The 10,231-nt window shown below is 38.7% G+C and overlaps 1 protein-coding gene across 2 annotated transcripts in view; it reads right to left on the bottom strand.

Moving 5' to 3' along the window:
• Positions 1-10,231, bottom strand: part of MID2 (midline 2) — a 114,049-nt gene that overhangs the window by 102,894 nt on the left and 924 nt on the right. The window lies entirely within an intron of this gene.

Below are 10,231 nucleotides of genomic sequence, written 5' to 3' on the forward strand. Positions count from 1 at the left end.
AAAAGTGAGGCTCAGGTGGTGGAGGGCAGTGGGGGTGGTGGTGAGGGCGGAGGAGGGGGTGGGAACCGGGTGGAGGGGAGCTATGGGGGGAAAAAAGAGAAACAACTGTAATAATCTGAACAATAAAGATTTAATTTAAAAAAAAGAAAGAAACTCAAATATTTATGGTCAATTTGACTTTTGACAAGAGTTCTAAAACCATTCAATGGGGAAAATAATAATCTTTTTTTAAAAATGATGCTGGCACAAATAGATATCCACATGCAAAAGAATAAAGTTGGAGCCCTACCTCACACCATACATAAAAGTTAATTCAAAATAGATAAAAAATCTAAATATAATTGCAGAAACTAGAAAACTATTGGAAGGAAACATAGATATAAATCTTCATGAACTTAGGTTAGGCAAGGGTTTCTTAGATGACACCAACTGCACAAACAACTAAAGGAAAAAAAGATAAATCAGACTTCAAAATTAAAGATTTGTGTGCTACAAATGATACCATCAAGAAAGTTAAAAGACAACTCACATAATGAGAAAAAAGCATTTGAAGCTCATATATGTAATGTGGGTCTAGTATCTAGAAATATACATAACTCTTACAACTCAACAATAAAAAGACAAAAAAAATTAAAATGGACAAGAATTTGAATAGACATTCCTTAAAACAAGATATAAAAATGATCAATAGGGATATGAAAAGATACTAAACATCATTAGCCATTAGGGAAATACAAATCAAAACCACATTGAGATTCCACTTCATACTCACTAAGATGGCTATTATACTACTTCACATCCACTAGGATAGCTATAAGTTTTAAAATATAGCAAATGTCAACCAGGATGTGGGGAAAATGGAACCTTCATACATTGTTGATGAGAATGTAAAATGATCCAGCTGCTTTGACAAATAGTTTGGCAGTTCCTCAACAGGTTAAATGTAAAGTTACTATATGATCCAGAAAAATTGAAGACATACTCAAAAACTGGTACACAATGTTCATTGCAGCATCTATAATAATAAAAGCATAATATGCTAATTAGACCAGACAGCTGAACGACCTTCCAGATGTCCTTCCGGATGAAGCTGGGGCTGCAAGGGCTGAGCCCCTTGTATGAATTTCGTGCATCGGGCCTCTAGTTATTTATAATATCCAAATGATGGAAACAACCCAAATATCCATCAAGTGATGAATGGATAAACAAATGTGGTAGAGCCATTCCATAGAATGTTATATAGTCATGAAAAGGAATGAAGTGCTGACTCATGCTACAACAAGATGGCCTTCGACAATGTGCTAAATGAAAGAAGCCAGACACAAAGGTCATATATTGTGTTACTTGACATATATGAAATCTCCAGAAAAGACATCTATCCAGGTAGAAAGCAGATTAGTGGTTGCCAGGGCCTGGAGGGAGGAGGAAACAAGGAGTTAGGGGAGTTTCTTTTTGGGCTGATGAATATGTTTTGGGTTCGATAATAGTGATGGTTGCACAAGCTTGTGAATGTGCTAAAAGGCACTGAATTTACAATTTAAAACTGAATTTTATATAAATTATATCTCAAAATTAATTTTTAATGCAAATTAACTAATTACCCATGGTAATGATTACCGTCTCCTTCCCCTTCTTCATTCTCTTTCCTGGCCCCCGCTTTCCAAAACCCTCAGTTCCTCCGGCTCTGGCCGAGGCATCAGACCTGGGCAAGGGGCAGAGCCAGCAATCGGAGGGGTCTGGTGGTCCCCTGCCCAGGCCTGACGCCTGGGCCAGAGGTGTCAGGCCTGGGCAAGGGGCCGATCTCCTGCGATTGGATTGATGGGGGTCAATGCCTGAGGGATCCCAGTATGTGAGAGGGGGTAGGCTGGGCTGAGGGACACTCCCCCTCACCCCCACCCAGTGCACGAATTTCGTGCACCGGGCCCCTAGTATCATATAATAAAATAGTATTCAGCAAGGAAAAGGAATGAAGTATTGATATGTGCTACTAAATGGATGAATTTTGAGAACATTATTCTAACTGAAAGAATCTAGTCACAAAGGGCCTCAAATTCTATGATTCCATTCATATGAGATATCCAGAATAGGCAAATCCATAGGAACAGAAAATAGATTAGTGGTTGACAAAGGCTTGGGGGTTAAAATAGTATTCAGCAAGGAAAAGGAATGAAGTATTGATATGTGCTACTAAATGGATGAATTTTGAGAACATTATTCTAACTGAAAGAATCTAGTCACAAAGGGCCTCAAATTCTATGATTCCATTCATATGAGATATCCAGAATAGGCAAATCCATAGGAACAGAAAATAGATTAGTGGTTGACAAAGGCTTGGGGGTTGGTAAGATAGAGTTACTGATAATTGGTATGAGGTTTCTTTTCAGGATGATGAAAATGTTCAGAAATTAGTGGTGATAATTGCATAACTTTGTGAATATACTAAAGACCAATGAATTATACACATTAAAATAGTGAATATTATGATAGTGAATTATATCTCAATTTTTAAAAGTTTCAAACACAAGTCTGACCCAGAGTATGAACAGTTAACCACTATAATATACTGTCAACTATGTAATTATGTAGCATTTCTAAACTCTCTTGGATTGCTTTCTCCTTTCAATTGATTTTCTAGGTAAGTGATTCCCTGTCTAGGTTTTGTAATATCCTGGGATATCTTTAATGATCAAAGGGTGTTATAAAATTCTCAGTTCCCAATTGTATTAATTTAAAAAATATAAAACTCCTAAAAATATTTGACTCCTATATCACAAAATACTTTTAGGAAGTATGGGGGTATGGTATGACAAAAATAAAACAGTAGCAGAGTGTTGCAACTTTAAAAATTTGTGAATCACCAACTTATGCAGAATTAGAGTTTGCTAAGAATAAAGACAGGATGTGAACCTGATAGATGCGATGCAATGACAGGTAATCATGAAGCATTTTCCAGAAAACACAATAGTTTGTCATAAAAATGCATTGATAAAATGTCTGGGAGAGCAGAATAATTGCCATGATAAAAAACAAATGTCCATTTCCACATACACTTATTTGTTGCCCTCCATATAATTTAGTCGATTCCGCTCATTAAATAAGTATGTTCATGTATTTGCCCTTGCTCTATTATAAAATTGTTTATCCATGGCTTATCTTCACCCTGAAAAAAAAACCAAGTTGATGAGAATCAACTATAAGAAGGTATAAAGCTGTGTGAGTAGGTAGAAATAGAAAAGAGGAGTTTAAAAGCAGGTGATTGAGATAAAAATAATACATTCTACATTACAAAATGAAAAGACTGATTTCAGCATCACCCTTCAAATCCAGCATTTACTAGTAGTTAACTTTGATCAGAAAGAGAACTCGTGATCTACAGAGCATGGCTAGGCTTTCACTACCTCCCTGAGGAGCCATGGTTTACCCTTCTTCAGAGAAAAGCCATGAATATGAAACCAAGTCTGACCTCTGGGCTGTAGAATGAGGACTGGGCTGAGTTGTAGGATTTGTTTAAAAAATAAATTAATATAGCCCTTGTCTGTCTTTCTCAGTGATTACAGCGTAGACCTGCAGACTGAAAGGTCTCGGGTTCAATTCGGTCAAAGGCATTTATCTGGTTGCCTGGTTGGTCACAGTGGGAGGCAAGCAGTCAATGTGTCTCTCTCACATTGATGTTTCTATCTATGTGTCTCTCCCCTTCCCTTCCATTCTCTCTAAAAATCAATGGGAAAAAATATCCTCAGGTGAGGATTAACAAAAAATATACACACAAATTGATATAAAATAAAGATTCTTTAGGATATTAACATTAATGTCCTATGAACTCTTCCTTAAGTACATCTACACAATGGAATACTACGCTGCAGTGTCTTCCATAGTGGCTGCACCAGTCTGCATTCCCACCAGCAGTGCACGAGTGTTCCTTTTTCTCTGCATCCTCACCAAAGCTTGTCATTTGTTGATTTGTTGATGATAGCCAGGAGGGGTAAGTAATACTTTAATCAATAAAGAAAAACAAACAAAAATACAAAAGAAAAAAATGCTGGAAACTGTCTCCTTGTCTTGAGGAATGAGCAAATAACATCAGGCTTAGTCTGATGGTTCCTTAACTGTAAAATGTTATTAAAGTTGGGCTAGAATCACCAGATGGTCTCTTTAAGATGCTTTCCAGGTCTGACATCCTTTCGTTACAGAGATCTTGCTATCTGTATCACATAGAAAAAACACCTTGGATTATTGAAAACTGGCCCCTCAAAACACAACTCTTATTTATTAGTGTGACTAGAAAGGCTGACAAACAATGGACATCATCATGAAAGGAACTGAAATAAACAGTATGCATTTTTTATTTTTTTTTTTTGGCTAAAGCCAAGGTGATGAAGGGCAGTGGCTGGCTTTGTCTGCTGTATGTACCTCAAGAAAGATATAATGGGTGTTCCAGAAGACAAATAAAGGGGAGGGAAGTTACATAGGAGTATAAATGAGTGAGAACACCTTTTGGAACTGAAAAAGAAGACAAAATCCTAGAATACTATTAACAGGGGGAAAAAACTCTCAAAACTCAAACAAGATCATTTGGGAACATAAAAGGCAACCAATACATAGAATTTTTATCCTAAAAGGATAAAGACTGAAAATAGAAACCCCTCAAAAAGAGGCTAGATGATCAGTAAGCATAAATAACAGTAAGAATCATCTTACATCTGTGTACCATTTAATACTTTTCAAATAGTTCCAAAGCGATTATCTCATTTGATTCTCATAATAAAGCCTGGTTGTAGTACTGACTCTGAGCTGAATTAGCTGAGTGATTCTAGGTAAGACATTTAAACTCTTTGGGTCATAGCCTCCTCACCTGCCAAATTACAACTACCTGCCCTACCCATTTCACAAGCTCTTGTGAGGATCAGATGAGAATAAAACAATTAATTTGCTTAAAAAATATAGTCTCATCATACATTCACAGATGACAGATATGAAATGCATTATTAAGGAAAACAGTAATTTTTATTATTTGGAAAAACAAATTTCATTACCATTTAGAATAAATATAAATGAAATGTCCTACCATTTATTTTATTTTACTTTCTTTTTTTATTGAATTTACTACAGGCCTGGTGCATGAAATTTGTGCACGGGTAGGGTCTCTAGACCTGGCCAGCGATCAGGACCAATCTATGGGGCAATCAGTGGGGTGATCAGAGGGCCCCCACTGGCACCTGCCTTGACCAGTCTGGTGCCACCTGCTCACTGACCCTGCCCCCTGCCATCACCACCAGTTGCCTCCCTCTGCAGGGTGATCGGGGCAGGGGGAGGAGGGGGCCTGCCTGCACCGGCCTTGGCTGGCCTGGAGACTGCGTGCTGGGGACATCTCCTGTGTTGAGCGTCTGCCCCCTAGTGGTCAATGCGTCTCATAGCCACCGGTCATTCTGCCATTTGGTCAATTTGCATATTAGGCTTTTATTATATAGAACTGGGGTGACATTGGTTAATATAATTATATAGGTTTCAGATGCACAATTCTATAATATATAATCTGTATATTGTATTAGGTGTTCACCACCCCAAGCCAAGTCTCTTTTGAAAATTCATCCCAAACACATAGTTGACATGTAGAGGACATTACACTCCACCACAAGTTTTCTGGAGGACTATGCATCTGATTGTGATATTCATTATACTCATATGTCTCTCCTGTGAGACTTGAGTTCCCTAAGGCAGGAACTGTCTCTCTTCTTTTCTCTTAAGCTTTTATCATGCTCAGAGAGAGCTCAGGACTGGAAGTTGATTACCAACTGACAGAGAGTGCCAGAGTCACTTCCCGTCTAATAGGTTATTAAAGCCTACTTAATATTTTATAGTATGTGGATTCAATGATATTTTCTTTACAATAATTAGCTCATAAATCCAATCATTGGTTATTTTATATAATATAGTCATCAAAGACATTAAAATGAATATCACAATAGCAGAACTAAAAGTCCTAAATCTGCTACAACTGCAAAAGATATAATCTGAGTAACCAAGAAACGGATTTGCCAAGGTAACACATAATTCAGGAATCCTAAGTACAATTCATAATACCTTTATCTTAATGCAGATCGCATTGGCAATTGCAAGGTTCAAGAACAAATGGAGAATAAATTTAATTTAACTACTGCTACTAGTACAGCTTACCATCTATTCTAGGGCTGTTTTCCCAATCTCTGTTATCCATTGAAATATCTTAAATGTTTAAATGTGCAGTGGCACACCTGAATGGACAGGCACCTCTATTTCCACAGAATAAAATTGGCAATATATGTATATAGGGCATGTTATTGAATGTTAGGCTGAGAGGACCCCAAGTTCAGTACAGAAACAAGGGACAGAGAACAAAAGCCTATTTGAAATGAAACTTCTACTCCCCTAGGAACCACATGAATCCTAGCAACACTGAACAAAGGGCTATAGACAAAAGAATCGAGGATTCTGGACCATAAACCATTTTTCTATCTCTGGACTGTATACATTCAGATATTTCATTGTCCTGCATTAGCATTATCTTCCATGCCCACACATTAACCCAGCAAATTGTAAATAATGGTATTTTCTGTTACAGGAGGATTTTACATTGTATAATGAGTTTGTTATCTGATCATTTGGTCTCTGTAAGAGGAAGATCCAGAGACTGGGGACACTGTTCTGTTCATCAACTATAGGAGTCTGACCTGCAGGAAAGAGGCTGAGACAAAGCCCAAGATCAGGTAGTCAGAGCTCTGCAGAGAGAAAGGAACCCAAGTAGGACAAGCCTTACTAAGGTTATTTCACTAACCCATTTAGGTTGAACCAACACCCTAGTGTGCATTCAGGTAAACCCCACATGGAGAAGGGAGTGGTGGGATGTTGGTACATTATTCAAAATCCCTCCACCTTCCATATTTTAAACATATGGTAGTTTTAGAAGCTTATAGGATTTCTAAGGAAAATGAAGAAGCTGGGAGATTGACTTTTGAAAAGATGATGTCTGCCTATGGCCATGGAGAATGGGAAGATGAAAAACGACAAACAGTAGAAATAGCCACAGACCTCCAGTGCTCACAGAAGACATTCAACAGACTTCTACTTCAAGAAAAATGAAGAAAGAAATATATACTGAATCTTGGGAAAGAGAAAAAATAAAAAGCGGACTAGCAACCTGCACAGGGGGATAACTGGATATAAATGTCTAGTCTCAGGGAGTAGAGGGTGAGAAGAGGTAGAGGAGAGTATAGGTGGGATAAATGGTGATGGATGGAGACTTGATTTAGGGTGAAGAAAATACCATACAGTGTACAGATGATGTGTTGTAGAATTGTGTGCCTGAAACCTGTATAATTTTGTTAACTAGTGTCACTCCAATAAGTTCAATAAAAAGAAAAAAATAAAGAAATTCAACAAGCTGAAAAAAAGGTAGATACTATTATTATTTATAGGTGAGGAATCTGAGGCTCAGAGAAGTTAAGGAATTTGCCCAAGGCCTCATAGCTAATAGGGAAACTTGTTAGCATTATTCAATACAATGGCTGAGAAACACTTTTCTAGTCTTTTCTCCACCTTGCTCAGTGATTAATTCAATGCTTTTTGAGAGACTGGAAATACAGATCTTAGTGCAATAACGCCTCGGTCCCAAACTTTTAATCATCAAAAAGTGAAAAACTGTGAGCTTTCCTGATATATCGTATGTCCAGTTATCAATATGTTACATGTCATATTTTGATGATGCAAGGCTCTAAGTCAAGATATTCAGCTTAAGTAAGGAGTTATTTTGCAAACACACTGCCTCATATTCTCCTTTGCAGAGAAGACAAAAATCTTAGTGCTAAATGGAAATGCAGCACCACTGGCCTCCACTAGCACCCAAATCCCATTGCCTAATAGCTAGGGAGTTACCAAAATCCATAAAGACTGAGTGACAGACACACCTGAGGCCAAGCAGGTACCTCTTAGAAAAGCCATTTGAGACACATTCTGTGACTCAGCCCTGTCTTTACCTGCTTTTTAAGGAGCTGTGTCCCAGTTGGAAAAGAGAGAACCTAAGTGCCAAGGAATATAGTAAAAAAAGACATTCTCACCTCTTCACCAAGCCAATGAGGTTTGGTGAATGGTAAAGACATACTCCTCCAGCAGTTTCCTTCTCAACTGTCATGGTGTCAGCAGATTTTATGGGAGGAGAGAGGAGGGATTGGATAGGCTGACTACCCAGAGCAATTTTTAGATGCAATTATGAGACTCCACTGGCACTGCTTTAGAATCTGCAAGTTGGAGCAGGTTGTCCTGCACTTAAAGAGAAGGGATTAACTAAACCAACTTCATCTAAATCAGTTTGCACTGTTCAGATGATACGTTTGTATAGCAATCAAGTCACTCTGATTTGTGGCAGTACTTCCCAGGGGGTGGCCATGCAAGGCACAACATGCAAGATGAGAAGTCTAGTAGTCAGGAAAGTAAACCAGAGAAACAATTGCCCCTTCATGTCCCTAACCTCTACCCTACCCCTCACAGCCCCTCCCTGTCCTGATCCTGGAGCTGCAAGTAAAGAGGTAGGCCTCAAACAAGCAGGAGGCCAAAATACTAGGCCAAGGCTGGGGCCTCGGCCCAGTCAGCAGAGGTCTCTTCACATTGTAGGCACTTAATAAATATTATTGACTCAACTCTACTAGATCATAATCATGCTTATATAGCCATACCTAAAATTATTTATGCAACTTTTCAGAAATTAACTAACTGCCCCCATAAAGGCAAAAAAAAAAATTGGGTGAGGTTATGTTTTCAGATCAGCCTGACTCAGATTGTTAGGTTGCAGTACATTAGATATGATTTAAGCCTCTACTTAAAATAATCACCATTACTCTGTATATCTAGTTTTATGTATGTTTTATTCAGTTGTTTGTGCATTAGGGGGGAAAAACAGACTTAGGGCCGAAGTATGGTGATAGATTTGGCTCCAGGGGGACTAATAATGGCAAGTTAAGGTTTCCAGAAACTAGGGTTCCTACTTATACCCAGTCAATCTATTATACCAATAAAAAGGTAAATGAAGCACTTTCTTTGAAAAGTGTAATGCTGAGGTTGTATAGAACCCTTCCATCTTCCAAAGGCCAAGAGAAAGCTCACAATACCTAGTACACAATATTATGCCTTTTATACAACTGCATCAACTATGAAAGAAAGGTCAGAAGAATGTCCTAAAGCCATAGAGATAAGGCAATATCAGATTTGGGATGAACTCTCTGAACGTCTGGGCCCCTAGACCCATATTTCAACCACATAAATCTAGTTGTAAGGAACAATCAGAAAAATATAATTCACATTATATACTAGTATATTAACTTAATTGATTGGGCAGGAATATATAAAAACAGTAGACTGGTTCCCCCTCAGGGCATGATGAGTGGAGAGGGTTGGGAGGATGTGAGGGTTAGGCGTAGAGTGGGAAGTAGGGAAGAGATTCTCTCTCTTCAGCATTTCCCTTCTATTGGAACATGACCAGATAACTGATTAGAGTACTGGGAGGCAAAAGGATGGGGTTAAAGGTAGCCCTTATGGCCCAACCTGGGAATCTGAGGAATCAACTCTCCCGCAGTATTTGTCTATTTACGTAGTCTCTAATATATTCTTTTATAAGGGTTCCTCCTCAGAGACACACAACCATCACTCAACACATTCCCCACACTCAGAAATCCTGAAAAAGGCAAACTGGTTGAGGATCAAGAGACTGCATAGCTGGGAAGCTGGGAGTACACAGGTTGGAAGGGTGTGTGGGATGGGTAGGTTCTGGTGGGAGATTTAGGTAGGCAGGTAGATGTGTGATAGGGTGGAAGAAGGAAGATGTGTGATAAGAAGGAAGGTGAGTGTGAAGGTGGGTTGGGAAGTGTGAGAGAGCAACAGTGAAGAACACAAGGACCCCAGGATTCCAAATTACTGCTCTGAGGAAAACATCCAAGAAATAATGTGCTACACACAAAGTGCTAAGTAACCTAAACCTTATCATCACCAAAAACGTTTTTGTAAATCTTACTCCACAGTTACAAGTCAGAAATGGAAAAACACCATCTCTCCCAGAGTCAGTCACAGTCTATCGAGTGTACATATGTAAGTTTCCCCTCTCCCCTGCTGAGCTGGTCTCAGAGCTAGGCCAGAAATAAGGAACCGCCCAGAGACTTGAGGATCGCTCCCCTGGCAAAAAAAGAAATTAAGTTTCGCTGGGCCTCCT

Source organism: Myotis davidii, unplaced genomic scaffold (genome assembly GCF_000327345.1).
Source record: "Myotis davidii unplaced genomic scaffold, ASM32734v1 scaffold940, whole genome shotgun sequence".
Classification (NCBI taxonomy): Eukaryota; Metazoa; Chordata; class Mammalia; order Chiroptera; family Vespertilionidae; genus Myotis; species Myotis davidii.